Source organism: Hyperoodon ampullatus, assembly GCF_949752795.1.
Source record: "Hyperoodon ampullatus genome assembly, chromosome: 2".
NCBI lineage: Eukaryota > Metazoa > Chordata > Mammalia > Artiodactyla > Ziphiidae > Hyperoodon > Hyperoodon ampullatus.
Window position 1 is genome coordinate 166,110,000 of NC_136915.1, and position 19,059 is coordinate 166,129,058.

The following is a 19,059-nucleotide window of genomic DNA, read 5'->3' on the forward strand; positions in this document are numbered from 1 at the left end:
TACAAAAGCGAAGCAAGCTGAGCTGTTATGGAGGCAGCACGCACTCAGAGCAGGGAGAGTGGCACCGGCAACTCTTGGGAACTATACTCAGCATCTCAGCATCAAGATACCATAGCTTTGAACTGTGTCTGTGAGCATCTGTGCTTCATCTCGATTATCCCACAATACAGTGTTATTATTTTTGTTTGAACAGTGAATTATATTTTAGAGACAATTAATATGAAAAAAGTTTTATATATTCACCTTTCAGTCACAGGATTTCCTTCAACATTTTTAATAACTCATATCTGCTATTATGAATTCTTTCAGGTTTTGTGTGTCTGTAAAAGTATTTTGCCTCAGTTTTTAAGAAATAAATTTTCCTTTTTTTTGGTTACGTACTTTATTTTTTATTTATTTATTTATTTATTTCTTAGTTTTTTTGCAGTACGTGGGCATCTCACTGTTGTGGCCTCTCCCGTTGTGGAGCACAGGCTCCGGACACGCAGGCTCAGTGGCCATGGCTCATGGGCCCAGCCACTCCGCGGCATGTGGGATCCTCCCGGACCGGGGCACGAACCCGTGTCCCCTGCATCGGCAGGTGGACTCTCAACCACTGCGCCACCAGGGAAGCCCTGGTTATGTACTTTAAAGATGTTGTTCCTATGTCTTATTGCTTGCATCGTTCCTAAAGAGAAATCTGCTTAACACTGATCTTTGTTCTTTCGTTAGATATTGCATCTCTTTTCTTAGGCAATTTAAAGATTTATCACTGGTTTTGAGCAATTTGATTATGACATGCCTTGGTGCAGTCTTCTTCATGTTCCTTTTGCTTGGAATTTTACTGAACTCAGATCTGTGGGTTTATAGTTTTCATCAAATTTGGAAAAACATCAGCCACTATTTCTTCAAATGTTTTTCTGCCCCTTCCCCCTTTCTTCTTCTTCAAGAACCCCAATTACAAATCCAGGAGGCTTTTGAAGTGTCTCACAACTCCTTATTCCTTTCTTTTTAAAAATTCCTTCTTTAAATTTTGCATACTTTCAATTGTTATGTCTTCAAGTCCATTAATCTTTTCTTCTATAATGTCACATCTGCCATTAATCCCATTTAATATATTAGCTCTATTAAACATAGTAATTTTTATATCTTGAAATTCAATTTGTATCTTTTTAAAATATTTTCCATTTTTTCCTTAACTTTTTGAACATATGAAATAAAGTTATAAGTAGTGTGTTAATGTCACTGCTAATTATAACATGTGGACCTGTTTTGATCAGCTGGTTTTTCTCTTCACTGTGGATCAAAATCTGCTTTGACCACATAAATGAAGATGATTCTAAGAGATTATAAAGTAATGTTTCATAACCAGGGGTGATTTTGCCCCCTGGGAGACTTTTGGTATTGTCTGGAGACTTTCTGTCTTCACTGGTGAAGTACTACTGGCATCTATCAGATAGAGGTCAGGAATACTGCTAAACTTCCTATACTGCAGAAAACAGCCACTCATAACAAAGAATTAGCTGGCCCAAAGTGCCAGTAGTACTGAGTTTGAGAAACCCTGCTGTAGAAAAATAGGATGAAAGGAACTCAGGTCCCTGAATGATCTGATGGAGCTGAGCTGCATGCAGGCCTGTACCACCGGCCTATTTCTACAGTCTGTCACATTAAAAACAAAAACAAAAACCTTCTTTCTTATTTAAGGCACTGTATTTTGGGTTACTACAGCAGTTTAGCCTATACTCCGATACAGAAATTGGTACCCAGGAGTGAGGTGCTGCCAAAATTAAAACTTAAAACTTAGGTTCTCTGGCTTTGAGTCTGAGTGAAAGACAAGGCAAGAGAACATATACTGCAAACTGGTAAACTGGTGATCCTTTTTACTCCATGTCACAATATTGGTAGAACTGTTGGCCTGTGATAACTTAAAAGGTACACTAGTATGTGTCTATGATACCTGTCATTCTAGAGAAAGTGGTTGGAAAGTGGTCTATAAACTAAACTGCTTGAGTACAGTGATCTGAGGCCTCAGAGCTAGAAAATCTAACTTGTCCCCCCACTAGAAGGATAAACAGGCTCTATATTTTTCCATAAGTATCTCTCATTACGACCTCTCAGCCAAAATACAGAGACAGCCAAGAGGCGAAGATCAAATTAAGGGTGTTGCCTTCCTACCCAAACTTGTGGTTTTAGCTGGCCTTAGTGAAACCACTATTAAAATGGGGGAAGAAGAGAATGGGCCACTAAAAACAAACAAACAAATAAGACAAGACGACTTAAGAACTATGTCTAGAGGAAAGCTTTGGGTCTGTTTACTCATAATGAACTGATTGCAACCAAAAAACCAAAACCCTACAAAAATATTGAGGGAATTAATTTCTAAAAGAAATAAAAACGCTGATCACACTAAAACAACCCTCAGGCTTCCAAATCTCCACAAATAGGAGGCAACCTCTGAAAACTGTACAGCTTCCAAGGAGAGTGTACTCTCAAACACTAACTTAGATGTCGCCACAGGGGACAATAGATAATGGCACAGCTGTTAGAAATTAGAACCAGTGGGCAGCCAGATGGGCTAACCAGGAAAGCTTCTCTACTGCTAGAGCAGGGAATCTTGTACATTTCTATGGACCACTGATTATGGTGTGTTTCCCATTCTTCCCTTTTCAAAATGAGAGTTTTAATTGCAGTTATACTTTTGCCTACCACTTCTGTACACTGGATGTGAGATGAGCAGATACCTTGTCACTGGACTGTGAGGAACCATCCCAGACCTGATATACAGGAGTGTGAATTATCCAGAGAACCTTGACTTTGAGCAGATGTAATAACTGAATGGGGGCCTTTGAATGTCTCCCTTGGGAGGGAGGGAGTATTTATGTGTGGGAATAAAGGTGATCATAGATATTGAATGGCCAGAGGGACAGGTAAACTACGACTGACTGTAAATTGTTCTCTAAAAAATTTCCCCCTTCTTCCACAGACATAATTGTTTTAACAGGGCACATGGCTGCTGAGCTACAGACTGTATTTCTTAGTTCCCTTGCAGCTAAGTATGGCATGGACAAACATTTTGTTGTTGGAATATGAGCAAAAGTAATATATTCTAATTCCTCACTATTTGCTTATAATAAAATTGTTTGCTTTCCATTTTTGCTTAAAATTTCCCCCTCTCTCTGAAATGGAACTTAGATATGGCATTGACTTAGTTATGTACATGAAGACAACATCCTAGGTGACAGCAGAACAAAAACATATATGGAATCTAAGTCATCTCATGGAGCTGCCTGCCTTTCTGGGCCAGTCTTCTTCTTTCTGGACTGGTATGTATGTGTAAAGAGAAATAACCTATCTTATTTTAACCACCATATTTTTCATGGTTTCTCTTTCATGTGCTCTTTCTCTTTTTAAACAGCAGCTTAGCCTATACCCTAATTAATCAAAGTTACATATGCCACAAATAAAAGATTTTGTTATAAATTCATTTGGTTATGCCAAACCCAAATTTCCCTAGTCAAAGGAAAACAGCAAAGGAGAAAAAAGAGCGAGCCTATGGAGTGTTTGGTTATTGTATTTCTGGTAAAAGGAGTATATTTTAACCTTTTCTCAATGTGCATAAACCAAGTATCAAATAAATTTTTATATGCTTCAGTTGAATTTCCTCTGACTGGTTATCCTATTGTGATAATATCTATCGATTGCCACAGTGAGTCATCAACCCTGTCAGCACTTTAATGAACAAAATTAGTCTATTCCATGCTGAAAAGCAATACCAGCAACTCTTGCAGATAAAAAGGGTCATAAAGGGCTTCCCTGGTGGCGCAGTGGTTGAGAGTCCGCCTGCCGATGCAGGGGACGCAGGTTCGTGCCCCGGTCTGGGAGGATCCCACGTGCCGCAGAGCGGCTGGGCCCGTGAGCCATGGCCGTTGAGCCTGTGCGTCCGGAGCCTGTGCTCCGCAACGGGAGAGGCCCACATATCGCAAAAAAAAAAAAAAAAAAAAAAAAAAAAAGGGGTCATAAAAACTTATTGAACAGTGACATCCTCTGACAAAGGCTCTTGATAACACCTTCCTATGATCAGCTCGCACACAATGATTGGTCAGAGTGAAATGGAGTTTGAGTATGGCATTAAACAGAATTCAGGGATGATTTCATACATCTTAAAGGCTATGAAAGAAGAAATGGATAGGCTGAACTCAGGAATCAGATATTATTCTAGTTAGTCAAGAGCAGAGAATATTTTAATTTCATGATCATTCTTGATAGTGAGTTGGTTTTCATTAGCCTAAATTCAATTATTTGTTGACATAACAATGGCTCCTAGTTGCTCTGGCTCTGTTTCTGTCCTATTCGACCAGTGACATTTAAAAATTGGGATGACTATCTTTAAACATGCAGTTGAAGGAGTTCAAAACGCACTACCCCAAAATATGGCACCCTGGAACACTGAATATTTTAAGCTGAAGGAGTTTGAGAAAATCGCCTTTTCCTACCCTTCCCCCTGAAGCAGGTCATAACACCCTCATGTGAGAGGTGCCCTTCCTACACCTGGAGGAAGAACCATCCTTCTTTCCCAGAGAGAAGGATGCTGAAAAGAATTCAAACAAACAGGTCTTGCAAAGTTTTTCTCAGTTTATCGTATTTCTCCACGACTGTCCACTCTTCATTAAACCTAGCATGAAAACATTCAAGCTTAGCCAGTTCTTCAGGTCTTCACTTTCTTTTGAAGGCTCCTATGTCATGTAAAACATATTAAATAAATTTGTAAGCTTTTCTTCTGTTAATCTGTCTTTGTCAATTCAATATTCAGATCCAGCCATGGACCCTAAGAGGGTCGAGGAAAACTTCTCCCTCCCCTACAGTCTTCAAACAACTTGGATAGAAAACTTTTTCATTCATAGTACAACGTCAACATGGATTTGTGAAATGGAAGCAGATTTCACTACAATTTAAGAGTCTCCTGCTATACAACGTGAAAAAGCATGGAATTTGGGGTGAGAGCTACTGGGATTGTGCATCAAATGAGAATAATAATCTCTTCTTCACAGGGTAACTGTAAAGTGTAACACACACACACACATCTACAGTTTAGTGGTTAAGAACATTGGTTCTATAGTAAGACAGGCCCAATTCTGAGGCCAGTGTGTCATTCACCTAAAGGAATGACTTTAGCCAAGTTATTCAGCTTCTCAAAGCCTTTGTTTCCTCATCTGTAAATGAGGATATTGACTCATAACAATCTTTATAAGATTAAAGTGAAAGGTCATACATTATGGTAAGTGAAATAAGCCAGTTACAAGAGGACATATACTGTATAATTCTACTTATATGGGGTACCTAAAGTAGCCAAATTCATAGAGGCACAAAGTAGAATGGTGGCTGCCAGGTGCTGGGGGTGGGGGAAAGAGGGAGTACTTATTTAGTGGGCTCAGAGTTACAACTTGGGAAGATGAAAAAGCTCTGGAGATGGATGGTAATGACAATTGAACAACAATGTGAATATATTAATGTCACTGAACTATATGTTTATAGAACCAGTAAAAATAGCCAATTTTGTGTTATGTATATTTACTACAATTTTTTTAAAAAAGAAAAAACTAAAGGTCATGAAGATTAGTTTAAAAGTACAGCATCAGGCACATTTTAAGTGCTTTACAAATGATGAGTGTGTTATAGTTAATTTTGTTTATTATTTTTAAAGTGCATTTGAGTTCATCACAAATGATAAATGCTGCACGATTACAGAATTATTGATGCTGGTCGTTATATTTTTTTATATGGATCCAACATATTCCTTGGGTGTCTGGAAACACCTGGTAAGAATAATGGTAATACAGAGGAGCATGCACTAATCACAAACCCTCACATACACCCATGCACACAACGCAATTTTACTAGTTTAGAACAAATGGGTTGTTCACATTCAAGAATGTTGCTAAAAGTGGCTTTTAAGTGAGACTATAAGCAATTTGCTGGTATTCATTTTTAATTATAACAGATTGATTATTCTTTTGCATCTAATTTTATTATATTGCTCTGAAAACTCTTTTTGTAAGAGAGACAAAGATAAACTTCAGCCAAGAAGTTAAACAACAAATGTGATAATTATAATTCTTATCTATTCATTAAGGGACTGAGATGGTTGTGTATAGCACATATATTGTGTGTATGTGTATATACATATATATATGGGTATATACACATACATTTATACACACTCACACGTATACATACATATAACAAAGATTGGCAGTCAGCAAGACAGAAATTTAGAGCCTTAGAAACCATATTTTCTTATCCCCTTATTTGTAAATAAGGAAATTATGTGTTAGAAGGTGAGATGATTTGATTAAGACCCCACATTAAATTGGTGGCAGAAATGTAATCAAAGCCCTTCAGACCTTATCTCATGTATCACCTTCAAATGCACCACAGCAAAGGACTTGTCTCAACCGTTCCTCTGCATGCCTCTTTTGCATGCTGTTCACGCTGCCTAAAATGCTCTCCTCAAAGTTCAGTCATCTTTGAAAAATCTTTCCTGGTTCCCCCAGAACGAATATAGTTGCCCTGCCTTCAGGCTCCTGAAGCTCCCTTTTAAAACCCCAGGGCAATCATGCTGGATTATAAGTGTCTACGTGTCTGCCTTCTCCATTACACTCAGGACAACTTGAGGACACACACTGTCATCTCTGGATGCTCCCACACCTGACGCTGGACCTGTCAATAGTAGGCACTCACTGAACATCTGTGGGATATGTGACCTAACCAACCATCCCAGACTTCTCCAAAAGGAGGCAGGAAAGTTGGCATCAAGAATGCAAGTGGGAAGTTAGCTTTGGAAGGAAGGCAGAGCAAACCTTGTTTAAAGATAGGAGAATATCCGAGGAAGATGGAGAGGGATTTTTTTTAAGTAAAAGAGCAGAAAGCTTGAGTGTTTGTGCTAAGAGTGCTCATAGGGGGACACTGAATTTTATTGTTCTTATTTCTGTCAAGTGACCCCATATTTCCTAGGATACATTAAGTTCACATTAATTATTGACAACTTGGAACATGGCATGTTTAGTCAACCATTCTCCCTTCCTGGCATTTTGGATTGTCTCATGAGAAATAAACAATGAGAAATCACTTCAACAAATTAGCAGTGTTATATAATACACACATAGTACTATGATGATATTTATATATTTTCTGATATAAATCCCTAATCCATAAAATGTATGATTTCTGGAACTTTAAAACTTTAAAATTCCTTGAGTATCTTGCACTAGTTAGAAGCTCAAATTTGTGTTTGTTGGTAGTTTTAGCGTTTTCTGGATAGAATCCTAAAACAAACCTACCCTCAAACTAAACATACAACAGAGAAAAGTTGAAAACAAACTAAATATTCACACAACAAATTATGTTGGAAGGGGAAACCAATATAAAGGAATACCAATGTCACAGAATTGGAGTGCAGGACTACTAGCTTTCCAAAGGAGTAGTGTTTTGCTGCCACCAACAGGGCAATAGGCATGCCTTCATGTAAGTTACAAAACTAACTGAAGGCACAAAACCCATTGCAAATCCAAAAGAATGTTTACGGCTTGCTTCATTTTTTCAGTTCTTTAGCCTCCTAATTTTGTAACCTGAATGACAGCTGCAGAAACTACAGTCCTAATTTCAGTCTGTCACAGATCACCATCTTCAAGCTCAGAAACAAAATTTTTTTTACCCAAGTTGGTGAATCAAAGACTAGGGAGAACTAAAATCCATTGTCTATTTTCAAGGTGTTTTGCTCTTCACTTCTTGTTTTTTAACCCTGTATGGTATTCAAATATGGTCCTGCAGGGAGAGAATCTCTGGAACATGAATTGATCCTTCTTTCCGATGTCAACAGAAAGGAAAAGGGGAATTATACTTTGAAAGGTCAAAGGAATACTTAACCAGCCAGCACAGTGCTGAATAATAACTGACTTTTTACTCTCTCAAATAAACAAGGCCCTATTTTATTTTATTTTATTTATGGGTTACATCACAGAGTTCTCAGGTACTCCCTACTTTTTTAATGTTTATTGGTCATTTTTGTTTCTATTTTTTTAAATTTTTACTGAAATATAGTTTATTTACAATGTGTTAGTTTCAGATATATAGCAAAGTGATTGTTATACATATATATATAAAAATATATATATGTTCTTTCTTAACATTCTCTTCCATTATAGGTTATTACAAGATATTGAGTATAGTTCCCTGTGCTATACAGTAGGTCCTTGTTGGTTATCTATTTTATATATAGTAGTATATGTATTTTAATCCCAAACTCCTAATTTATCTCTCCCTCCCACTTTCCCCTTTGGTAACCATAAGTTTGTTTTCTATGTCTGTGAGTCTATCTGTTTTGTAAATAAGTTTATTTGTATCAATTTTTTAGATTCCACATGTAAGTGATATATGATATTTGTCTTTCTCTGACTTCCTTCACTTAGTACCATAATCTCTAAGTCCATCCATGTTGCTGCAAAGGGCATTATTTTATTCTTTTTATGGCTGAGTAATATTCCATTGTGTATATATTATATATATATATGTCCATGTGTGTGTGTGGAGATATATATATATATATATATATATATATATGCACACAACATTTTCTTTATCCATTCATCTGTCGACAGACACTTAGGTTGCTTCCATGTCTTGGCTATTACAAATAGTGCTGAAATGAACATTGGGGTGCATGTATCTTTTCAAATTATGGTCTTCCCTGGATATATGAACAAGGCCCAATTTTAGAATTTTGGGGTTCTCTATTAAGACTCTTTTCCTGGTTTGAAGATACTAACAGTGGATGAGCTATGCTTTATAAATTAGGTTTTCTGGTTAAAGCAACCCTTGGTAATTCACCATGAATTAGCTGAATCACAATCCACACCTCAACCCAGGTACTTCTTTTGTCTCCATTTTAAAGGGGCTTCCCTTAATATACTCCTCAGGAACCTCAAGGCCCCACTGAGCAATTTCTACAATCCTAAAAAACGGGCATGGAGATGGAGGAGCACAGAGACCAAACAGACACTTTAGCAATTGCTAATGATGAAAATAAGGACCAGCCATTTTCTAAGTGTGACTGAATGCTTCCTCTAATTGCACATGTGTTTTCTTCTCCTTGTTCCCTCACTACCACTTTGCTTAGATAATTTAATTTTGAATGTTTGATCACAGTGTAGTAGATGCTTAGCTGCACACTGGGATCACCTGGGGAGTTTTTAAAAATAGTGATGCTTGGGTCCCACCTAGATATTCAAGTGAAATTGTTCTGTACAACTCAGAATCAGAAAATGTTTAAAGCTAACTCTAATATACAGGAGATTCTGATGTAGAGTTAAGACCGAGAATTCCTGCTCTATGTAACTCAGGAGTATCCCTACCCTTCTGGTTCCGGAACTGCCTGCATCAGATCTTGAGGGTGAGGGATGGGTGAGAGAAGACATTCAGAAATGTTCAATTTAAACAAGTTCCTTGGGACTTAGGTGATTCTGGAGGACACTAATGGTTAAGAATCACTTTGAGTTATACTGCTGTAGGGACCTGCAATACTGTGACATAACTAAAATAAATTGGGACAGTCTTACTGTAGATTGGTGGGAAGATTTTTTTTTTTTTGAGGGAGGAGAAGGGAAGTGAGAAAAAGAGATTTTATTTGTTCACATGCATTAAGAGGACTGTCAGATACTACTTTAAACAACTTAAGAAAAGGGACTATGTGTCTACTGTTGTATCCATATCATTAAGCACAGTGTCTGGCTCACAATAGGTGCTCAAAAGTCATTTGCTGAATGAACAAATAAATGAACAAATGTTATTAGTATACAATGCATTTCATGTGTCCTAGGAGAGTTCTGAATAGGGAATGGAAGATGAGTTGGTAGATAGCAAGTGGAAGATTACAAAATAACAGGTTATTAAAGGTGAGAAAACAAGGAAGTCCCAAAAAGGAAAGGTAGGAGGTTATTTTAGCTATAGAAGGGGCACTAGACAAGGAAGAAGGATAGGACACACAGGGCATGGTTTATGAGAGAGCTTCCAGCCTACTGACAGCAGGGTAAACTGGAAGCTTTTGAAGAAGGCCAAAATAAGAAATATGAATGGTTATTTCTCCAATGGAATTCCAGACAGATTTCTGGAAAGAAGGTTCAGTGACATAAAAACTTGTAGTAGCAAGCTACTGATATGAGGGAAGTTTATTTGAGGAAAGAGATGTTTCAGTTAAGCATTTGGATTCTATTTGACATACAAATCAGAATCACACAAGCTGAACTGGAAAAAAAAGAAAAACAAATGTATTGTAACACAAATATATTTTCTATTTCTCATGTAATGTGAAATTATTTCTTCCTAAAAGCTGAATACTGAAGTAAACAGAGTAGGCAGGGACAAATGAATAATCTCTGAGAAAAAAGTTTTTTACTTAAGCAAGTAGATTACATACACCCAGACATACACAAAGGTTCTTCTTTTAAAAATAATAAAATCAGCAAAAAAGTCAATTATATTTCAATATAGCTGAAAAAAAAAGTACTGGAGTTTCCTATAAATCTAGTCTGAATCACAGTGATGACAAACACAAAAATCACATATAAGAGTACAATGAAGGTTTCGCCAGAATAAGGGGAAGAGCTTCACTACTCCTTATGCATGGCAATTTTGATCTTTAGCAAATAATTTGTTCATCACCCTAATATGGTTGAACTACTACCACACGTGGCAGAAAAAGGTGGTGATGATAGTAGTGGTAGTGGTAATCCAGAAATGGAGATCTAAGGAATAAAACTTTTCTGAAAGAAAGTAAATGAGATCAAGAACAAGAGAAAGATGTAGGCTCTTTCCACTTTTATTCAGGGTGTTCTGGAGCACCCTGAGCCCTGCCCTCCCCATGCAGCAGTTGGGTCACAATTGGTCCAGGCAAGTGTCCTGAGCCCCACTCTCCCCATGCAGTAGCCTAGAGGCAACCAGCCTGGGTGGGTGTCCTGAGCCCCACCCAACCTGTGCAGAGACTGAGCCACAACCAGTACAGTAGAGCTTCCCAAGTCCCACCTTAGCACAGAAGTAATAGAGGTGCAACTGGGCTGGGTGAGCACCCTAAGCCTTGCCCCCCTTACACAGCAAATGAGTCACAACTGGTTCGGTGAGTGTTCTTAACCTTTCCCACTCCACACAGAGCTGGGACAGGTGAGGACCCTGAGTCCTGCCCTCCCTGCATAGCAGACCAGCAGAAACCAGGCTGGGCCAGGGCCCTGAGCCCCGCTCTCCCTGTGCAGCAGATGAGGCACAATTGAGCAGGTGAGCACCTGGAACTCCACCCTCCCCTCACAGCAGCCTCAGCCCTATTACAAGCAGCAGGTGCATGTAGCCCACGTGACAGATACCCATAGAGGGACTGGTTCTGGTGGCCAGCGGAGATTGTGCTTCTTGGCCACAAGGAACAGCTCCTAACAAAGACCACTCCTTCAAGACTTCAAGAGGGAGATAGACATCTTCCCTAATACATACAGACAAACACAGAGAGACAGGCAAAATGAGGAGATGGAGGAATATGTTCCAAACCAAAGAACATGGCAAATCCCCAGAAAAAAAGACCTTAATGAAATGGAGATAAGCAATCTACCTAATATAGAGTTCAAAATAATGATCATAACGATGCTCACTGATCTCAGGAGAAGAATAGAAGAACACAGACAGAGCTTCAACAAATATATAGAAAATATAAGAAAGAATCAAACAAAAATTATACTAAACTGAAAAATACACTAGAAGGGTTCAACAGCAGAATGGATGAAATACAAGTACAAATCAGTAAGCTGAAAGACAAAGCAATGGAAAACACCCAGACAGAGCAGCAAACTGAAAAAAGAACTTTAAAAAGTGAGGAAGGGGGCTTCCCTGGTGGCGCAGTGGTTGGGAGTCCGCCTGCCGATGCAGGGGACGCGGGTTCGTGCCCCGGTCTGGGAGGATCCCACGTGCCGCGGAGCGGCTGGGCCCGTGGGCCATGGCCACTGGGCCTGTGAGTCCGGAGCCTGTGCTCCGTGGCGGGAGAGGCCGCAGCAGTGAGAGGCCCATGTACCGCAAAAAAAAAAAAAAAAAAGTGAGGAAGGGACTTCCCTGGTGGCGCGGTGGTTAAGAATCCGTCTGCTGGGCTTCCCTGGTGGCGCAGTGGTTGAGAGTCCGCCTGCCGATGCAGGGGACATGGGTTCGTGCCCCGGTCTGGGAGGATCCCACATGCCATGGAGCGGCTGGGCCCGTGAGCCATGGCCGCTGAACCTGCACATCCGGAGCCTGTGCTCTGCAACGGGAGAGGCCACAGCAGTGAGAGGCCCGTGTACTGCAAAAAAAAAAAAAGAATCCGCCTGCCAATGGGGACATGGGTTCAAGCCCTGGTCCAGGAAGATCCCACATGCCGCAGAGCAACTAAGCCCATGCGCCACAACTACTGAGCCTGTGCTCTAGAGCCCGGGAACCACAACTACTAAGCCCTCGTGCCACAACTACTGAAGCCCGCGCACCTAGAGCCTGTGCTCCACAACAAGAGAAGCCACTGCAATGAGAACCACGTGCACCACAACAAAGAGTAGCCCCCACTCGCCGCAACTAGAGAAAGCCTGTACACAGCAACAAAGACCCAACACAGCCAAAAATAAATAAATAAATTAATTTTTTTTAAAAGTGAGGAAACATTAAGGGACCTCTGGGACAAGATCAAGTGAAATAACATTTACGTGATAGGGGGTCTCAAGAGGATAGGAGAAAAAGAAAAAGCCAGAAAAGTTATTTGAAGAAATGACAGGTGAAAATTTCTCTAATTTGGGGAGGGAAAAAGACATCCAGGTCCAGGAAGCCCAGAAGGTTCCAAATAGGATGAATCCAAAGAGAAACACACTGAGATACATTATAATTAAAATGGTAAAAGTTAAGGATAGAGACTCTTAAAACCAGCAAGAGAAAAGCAACTTATTACTTACAAGGGAAACCCCATAAGGCCATCAGCAGATTTTTTTCAGCAGAAACTTAACAGGCCAGAAAAGAGTGGCATGACATATTCAAAATGCTGAAAGAAAAAAACCCCTGCCAACCAAGAATTCTCTATCCAGCAAAGTTATTGTTCAGAATTTAAGGAGAGATTAAGAGTTTTCCAGATAAGCAAAAGCTAAAGGAGTTTGTCACCACTAAATTGGCCTTATAAGAAATATTTAAGGGGCTTCCCTAAACTAAAAAGGAAAGGCACTAATAATGAGAACATATGAAAGTAAAAATCATACCAAAAAAGGTAAACAAATACTAAAGGTAGTGGATTAATCACTTACAAAGCATATATGAAGGGTTAGACAAAATTATTAAAATTAATTAAAAATACAATTAGGGACCAGAAAAAAAAAATAGAAAAGATCAATAAAACTAAAAGCTGGTTCTTTAGAAAAATAAACAAAACCAATAAACCTTCAGCCAGACTCATCAAGAAAAAAGGAGGGCCCAAATAAATAAAATCAGAAATGAAAGAGTAAAAATTTCTACCAATATCACAGAAGTACAAAGTTCTGTACAAAGAAGTACAGAAGTACAAAGGATCATAAGAGAATACTATGAATAATTATACACCAACAAATCAGACAACCTATAAGAAATGGATAAATTCCTAAAAACATACAATCTTCCAAGACTGAATCATGAAGAAACAGAAAATCTGAACAGACTGATTACTAGTAATGAAATTGAACCCATAATCAAAAAACCCTCAACAAAAAAAGTCCACATCCAGAGGGTTTCACAGGTGAATTCTACCAAATATTTAAAGAAGAGTTGATACCTACTTTTCTCAAATTATTCCAAAAAACTGAAGAGGAGGCAACTCTTTCAAACTCACTTTACGATGCCAGCATTTCCCTAATACCAAACCAGACAAAGACACTACAAAAAGGAAAATTTCAGGCTAATAACGCTGATGAACATGGATACAAAAATCCTCAACAAAATATATTGGCAGGAACTTCCCTGGTGGCGCAGTGGATAAGACTCCATGCTCCCAACGCAGGGGGCCTGGGTTCGATCCCTGGTCAGGCAACTAGATCCCACATGCATGCTGCAACTAGGAGTTCACATGCCGCAACTAAGAACCTGTGAGCTGCAACTAAGAAGCCCTCCTGTCACAACTAAGGAGCAGGTGAGCCGCAACTAAGGAGCCCTAGAGCTGCAACTAAGGACCCTGCCTGCTGCAACTAAGACCCAGTGCAACTAAATAAATAAATAAATATTAGCAAACCAAATTCAACAGTACATTAAAAAAACATACACCATGATCAAGTAGGATTTATCCCAAGGATGCAAGGGTGGTTTAACACCTGCAAATCAATCAGTGTGATGTGTAACATTAACAGAATAAAGGCTGAAGGTCAATGGTATCCCAAATTGATGACTAGGGACAAAAAAAGGGGTGAGTAAAGGAAAATGAGAAGAAGCAGAGAGGGAGATAAAAAATAAGAAGCCAAAGGAGAATGTAAGAAGGAGAGAAGGAGAAGAAGAGGGAGGGGGAGGGGAGGGAGAGGGAAAGGAGGAGGAGGAGGAAGAGGAGAAGCTCTACGTGTAATAATAGCACCTGCATGAATGTAGTACTTACTAAGTTACAGGCACCAATCATATATTAACTCATTAAACTCTAACAACAATCCTATGTGATAGGTTTTACTAATATCCCCATTTTAAAGATGGGTAAACTGTTAAGTTCCCTAAGATCACTGGATAAACTGTCAGAGATGGGATTTGACCTCAGGAGGAAGAGGGGGAGGAGGAGAAAAGGAAGTGCTATGTCATGCTGCTTTGATAACTGGTGAGAGATCAAGTTAGATAAAAATGGAAAGATTGTTCATTGCAGCTCTATTCACAATAGCCCGGAGCTGGAAACAACCTAAGTGTCCATCATCAGATGAATGGATAAAGAAGATGTGGCACATATATACAATGGAATATTACTCAGCCATAAAAAGAAACGAAACTGAGCTATTTGTAATGAGGTGGATAGGCCTAGAGTCTGTCATACAGAGTGAAGTAAGTCAGAAAGAGAAAGACAAATACCGTATGATAACACATATATACGGAATTTAAAAAAAAATGTCATGAAGAACCTAGGGGTAAAACGGGAATAAAGACACAGACCTACTTGAGAATGGACTTGAGGATATGGGGAGGGGGAAGGGTAAACTGTGACAAAGCGAAAGAGAGGCATGGACATATATACAGTACCAAACGTAAGGTAGATAGATAGTGGGAAGCAGCCGCAGAGCACAGGGACATCAGCTCGGTGCTTTGTGACCGCCTGGAGGGGTGGGATGGGGAGGGTGGGAGGGAGGGAGATGCATGAGGGAAGGGATGTGGGAACAGATGTATATGTATGACTGATTCACTTTGTTATAAAGCAGAAACTAAAAAAAAAAAAAAAGTGGAAAGATGTCTACTAGATTTCATTAGTGACAACCAAAAACGCTTCAATAGAATGATAAGGAAACACACCATAGCGGAGAGGCTTGAAAAGCCAAAAACATCAAAGATATATACTTAAGAAGTTTCATGTAATACATAAAGCCGCTTCAAGCTAAGGCTCATTCTTCTAAAATTTAGCCAGGATCAGCTGACTTCCTTAAAAAAACTAGATGTTTCTAAACAAAAGAACATAACATTGGAGTCTTCAAAACTGTCTGAGGAGTTTCATTTGTTTACAATGAAACAAATTATTATTAATAATTACTTTTTAAGCTGCTTTGTTTTAAAACTTGCTTTCAGGGTCCATAAAAGTGCATATTTAGAAATATTGTTTTTTCAAGAGTATGGTTGCTAACAGAAAGCAATTTTGCAATATGCATCAAAAATTAAAATGTGATTATAGTTTGACCTAGCAATTACATTCCTAGGAATTTATCCTAAAGATATTATTAGATAAGTATGCAAAGATAGACGTTTAAGGATGTTTGTTACAGTTTTGTTTAACAGGAAACTCTGGAAACAACTTTAATGTCCATAAAAATTAAATATAAAATGGTTAAATAAATTATGATACATCAGAAAAATAAGCAGCCATTTAAAAGGCTAAGCAAGTTCTATGTGTAATAATAGCACCTGGGTGCACTGCAGTGCTTACTAAGTTACAGGCACCAACTGTATATTAACTCATTAAACCTGAACAACAATCTTATGGGATAGGTATTACTAACCTCCCCATTTTAAAGATGGAGAAACTGTAATTTACCTAAGATCACCGGATAAATTGTGTGAGATGGGATTTAAACTCAACCAGTCTGGCTCCAGCATCCATGCTTTTAACCACTACATGTGTGTAGTGACAAGGAAAGATATGCATAATATATTATTAAATGAAAAACAGTCTTGTTCAACAGCATTTTTTAAAGAAAATAAATATGTTCATCCTTTCACATTGTTCTTCTAGATTTACCCACTACCCCCCCATCTTCTTATCTGTAACCCTCAAAGCCATATTAAAACATATTTGTTTATACATACACTTATGTGTATATGTAGGTAGGTAATGCATGCTTACATATTCAATAGACTAAAGCATGGGAGAAAGATTTTATACCCAATTTTTATTATGGTTACCTCTGGGGTAGGGTTATGAATGGACTTTTCTGTTTTTCTACTGGAGTATAGCTGATTTACAATGTTACATTAGTTTCAGGTGTACAGCAAAGTGAATCATTTGTACATATACATATATCTACTCTTTTTTTTAAATTCCTTTCCCTTATCGGTTATTACAGAATATTGAGTAGAGTTCCCTGTGCTATATGGTAGGTCCTTATTAGTTATCTATTTTATATATAGTAGTGTGTGTATGTCAATCCCAGCACATGTAAGACAAAAAATGAGCTTGGGGGTGGGGGAGAGAAAAACATTCTGTCATTTACTTCTTAATCATTGTTGGAAAGCAAAGAGCCTATTCTGATTGGAAATTTTCTCTGCCAACATGAAGTGGCTAAGATTAATTCTGACTGATCATCTCCAATCTATTATAATGTACTAAGCTATGACTACTGAATGTTTCATATAATAAGTGAACTAGATTTTTAGGAATATATCCAACCTACCTAGTGGACACTGCCAACATCCTAAATGATTTAATGATGCTACCTACTACAGCGAATCATTCTTTTAGCTCAATAGCTTTCTAGCTGCCTGGTAGACTGTTTCTAACCCAAAAGGAAGTAGCTCCCATTCAGAAAGTAGGTGTCTGTAAACCATACTGAGCAATAGAGACATTTACCTATGTTTATGCTGTTTAAAATGATAAATTCAGCTTTGCCTTTTCTAAGCCAAAAGATTTTAGGCCATCTGGGGCCTTGGCTCCCTCAATAATCAACTGAGGAAGAGAATTAGATAGTTTTCTCTAACACAGTTCATGATTCTCCTACAAATAACACATTTGATGTGTGCTAATGAGATAACCTACGTTAAACGTTAACACTTAGCGCAAAGTAAGTGCTCAAGTAATGTTATTTCCCTTTCTGATTTCCCTCATCACAAGAAATACAGAGAAATCTAAAGTCCCTCTGCAGCTATACTGCAAATTAGTTAGGCTGGGTTCATAAGCACTTTGAACTATCCCTAATTGTGTTATTCTGATATAAACAAGTTTATATTCTTTTATCTGATAGATTAGAAGCTGAAAGTTAGTCACTGTCAAATGTGTTTGGAGTATTCTTTTTCTAGGTGGGGCAATCAGATCAATTAAGTACACTTCAGTGCAGCCTATATATGTACTGTCTCTATGTGAGGTCAGCTCCAGGATTCAAACAAGGAAGAGAGATAAATATAAACCTATAGTAATGGGAAAGCTCTCCTTTTTATTTTCTCTAACTAGACGTTCTCCAAGATGATATTAGATGAGTATCCATGCATTGCTAGGAAGATACAAAAGCCTTTCTGCCCAGTGGCCAGAGAATGTCCCCTGCACAGGCCATGTCTGGGTTAACATGGCCATAAATAAATGAAAACAATACAATCAAGTCCCCAAAACCTGTCAACCAGGGGGATAATTTATCAGATGAATAAATTATTAGGCTGACATGGAGTACAGGTCTGATATCCAGAGGCAAAGTCCTGGGTTACCCGCAAAAGACAGATTAAGCACGGGCTAAGAGCACTAGTAAAGAAAGGTCATTAAAAATGAGAAAAGGCATTTTGGGAAAGATGTAATATCTGAAACAAAAAAATTAGACATGATAGGAAAAATCAAAATTTTGTTGGACTTCCTTATACTTACTTTATGGTTTAATATTGTTTTTAGTCTTAATTACATAATACTTTCACTGCTTAGGCAGTTTAAAAGTCCTATTCCAGCCCTCTGCAGAAAGCATCTTTTGGTTTTGATTTGTTTTAATGACAAGAAAAAAAAATGAGGTGGAGATCCATGATTTCATTGAAAGATATACACAAAGACGCTTGTTACTTTATTGAAAATATTTAAAATATTTTCCTTAACTTCTAAAGCAACTTTGTCATATGAACTGTTCATATCTAAACTCAAAATGATTTAATGAAAAGTTCGAAGTACAGTTTACGAACTTCATAAAAAACAAATGCTTAACAGAATAAGAGATGAGGCGCAGCAGCCCACATTTTGAGTTGCACAGGGCCTATATTATGTGATGCCTTTGTTTTGAATCAAGGCATTTAATGGTTAAGTATGGAACCTCTCCTAAAATATCAAGAGCTTCTCTGAAGATTCAGATTATTATCTTTTGGGAAATCTGGAAGAATTATAGGGAATCTAGTAACAAATTCTGAATTACTATGTCAATATAATGGTAATCACAATAATGACAGCTACCATTTATTAGGCGATACAATTTTCCAGACATTACGTTAAGAGAGTTTTATGTATCATATCATTTAGCAAGCCTATAAATTAGTTTTCATTATTATCTCAAAATTCAGGGTCTGAGTAATTTGCCCAAAGTCATACACTAGAACTGATATTAGAACCAAATCTGTCTGAGTCCGGTGCCTGCAATTTTAACCATTACATTTTACTGGGAAAAGGGT

At 38.2% G+C, this 19,059-nt stretch overlaps 1 protein-coding gene across 2 annotated transcripts in view; it reads right to left on the reverse strand.

Moving 5' to 3' along the window:
- RABGAP1L (RAB GTPase activating protein 1 like) overlaps window positions 1–19,059 on the reverse strand; it is a gene marked incomplete at both ends in the record, with an annotated part of 630,503 nt that overhangs the window by 163,769 nt on the left and 447,675 nt on the right. The window lies entirely within an intron of this gene.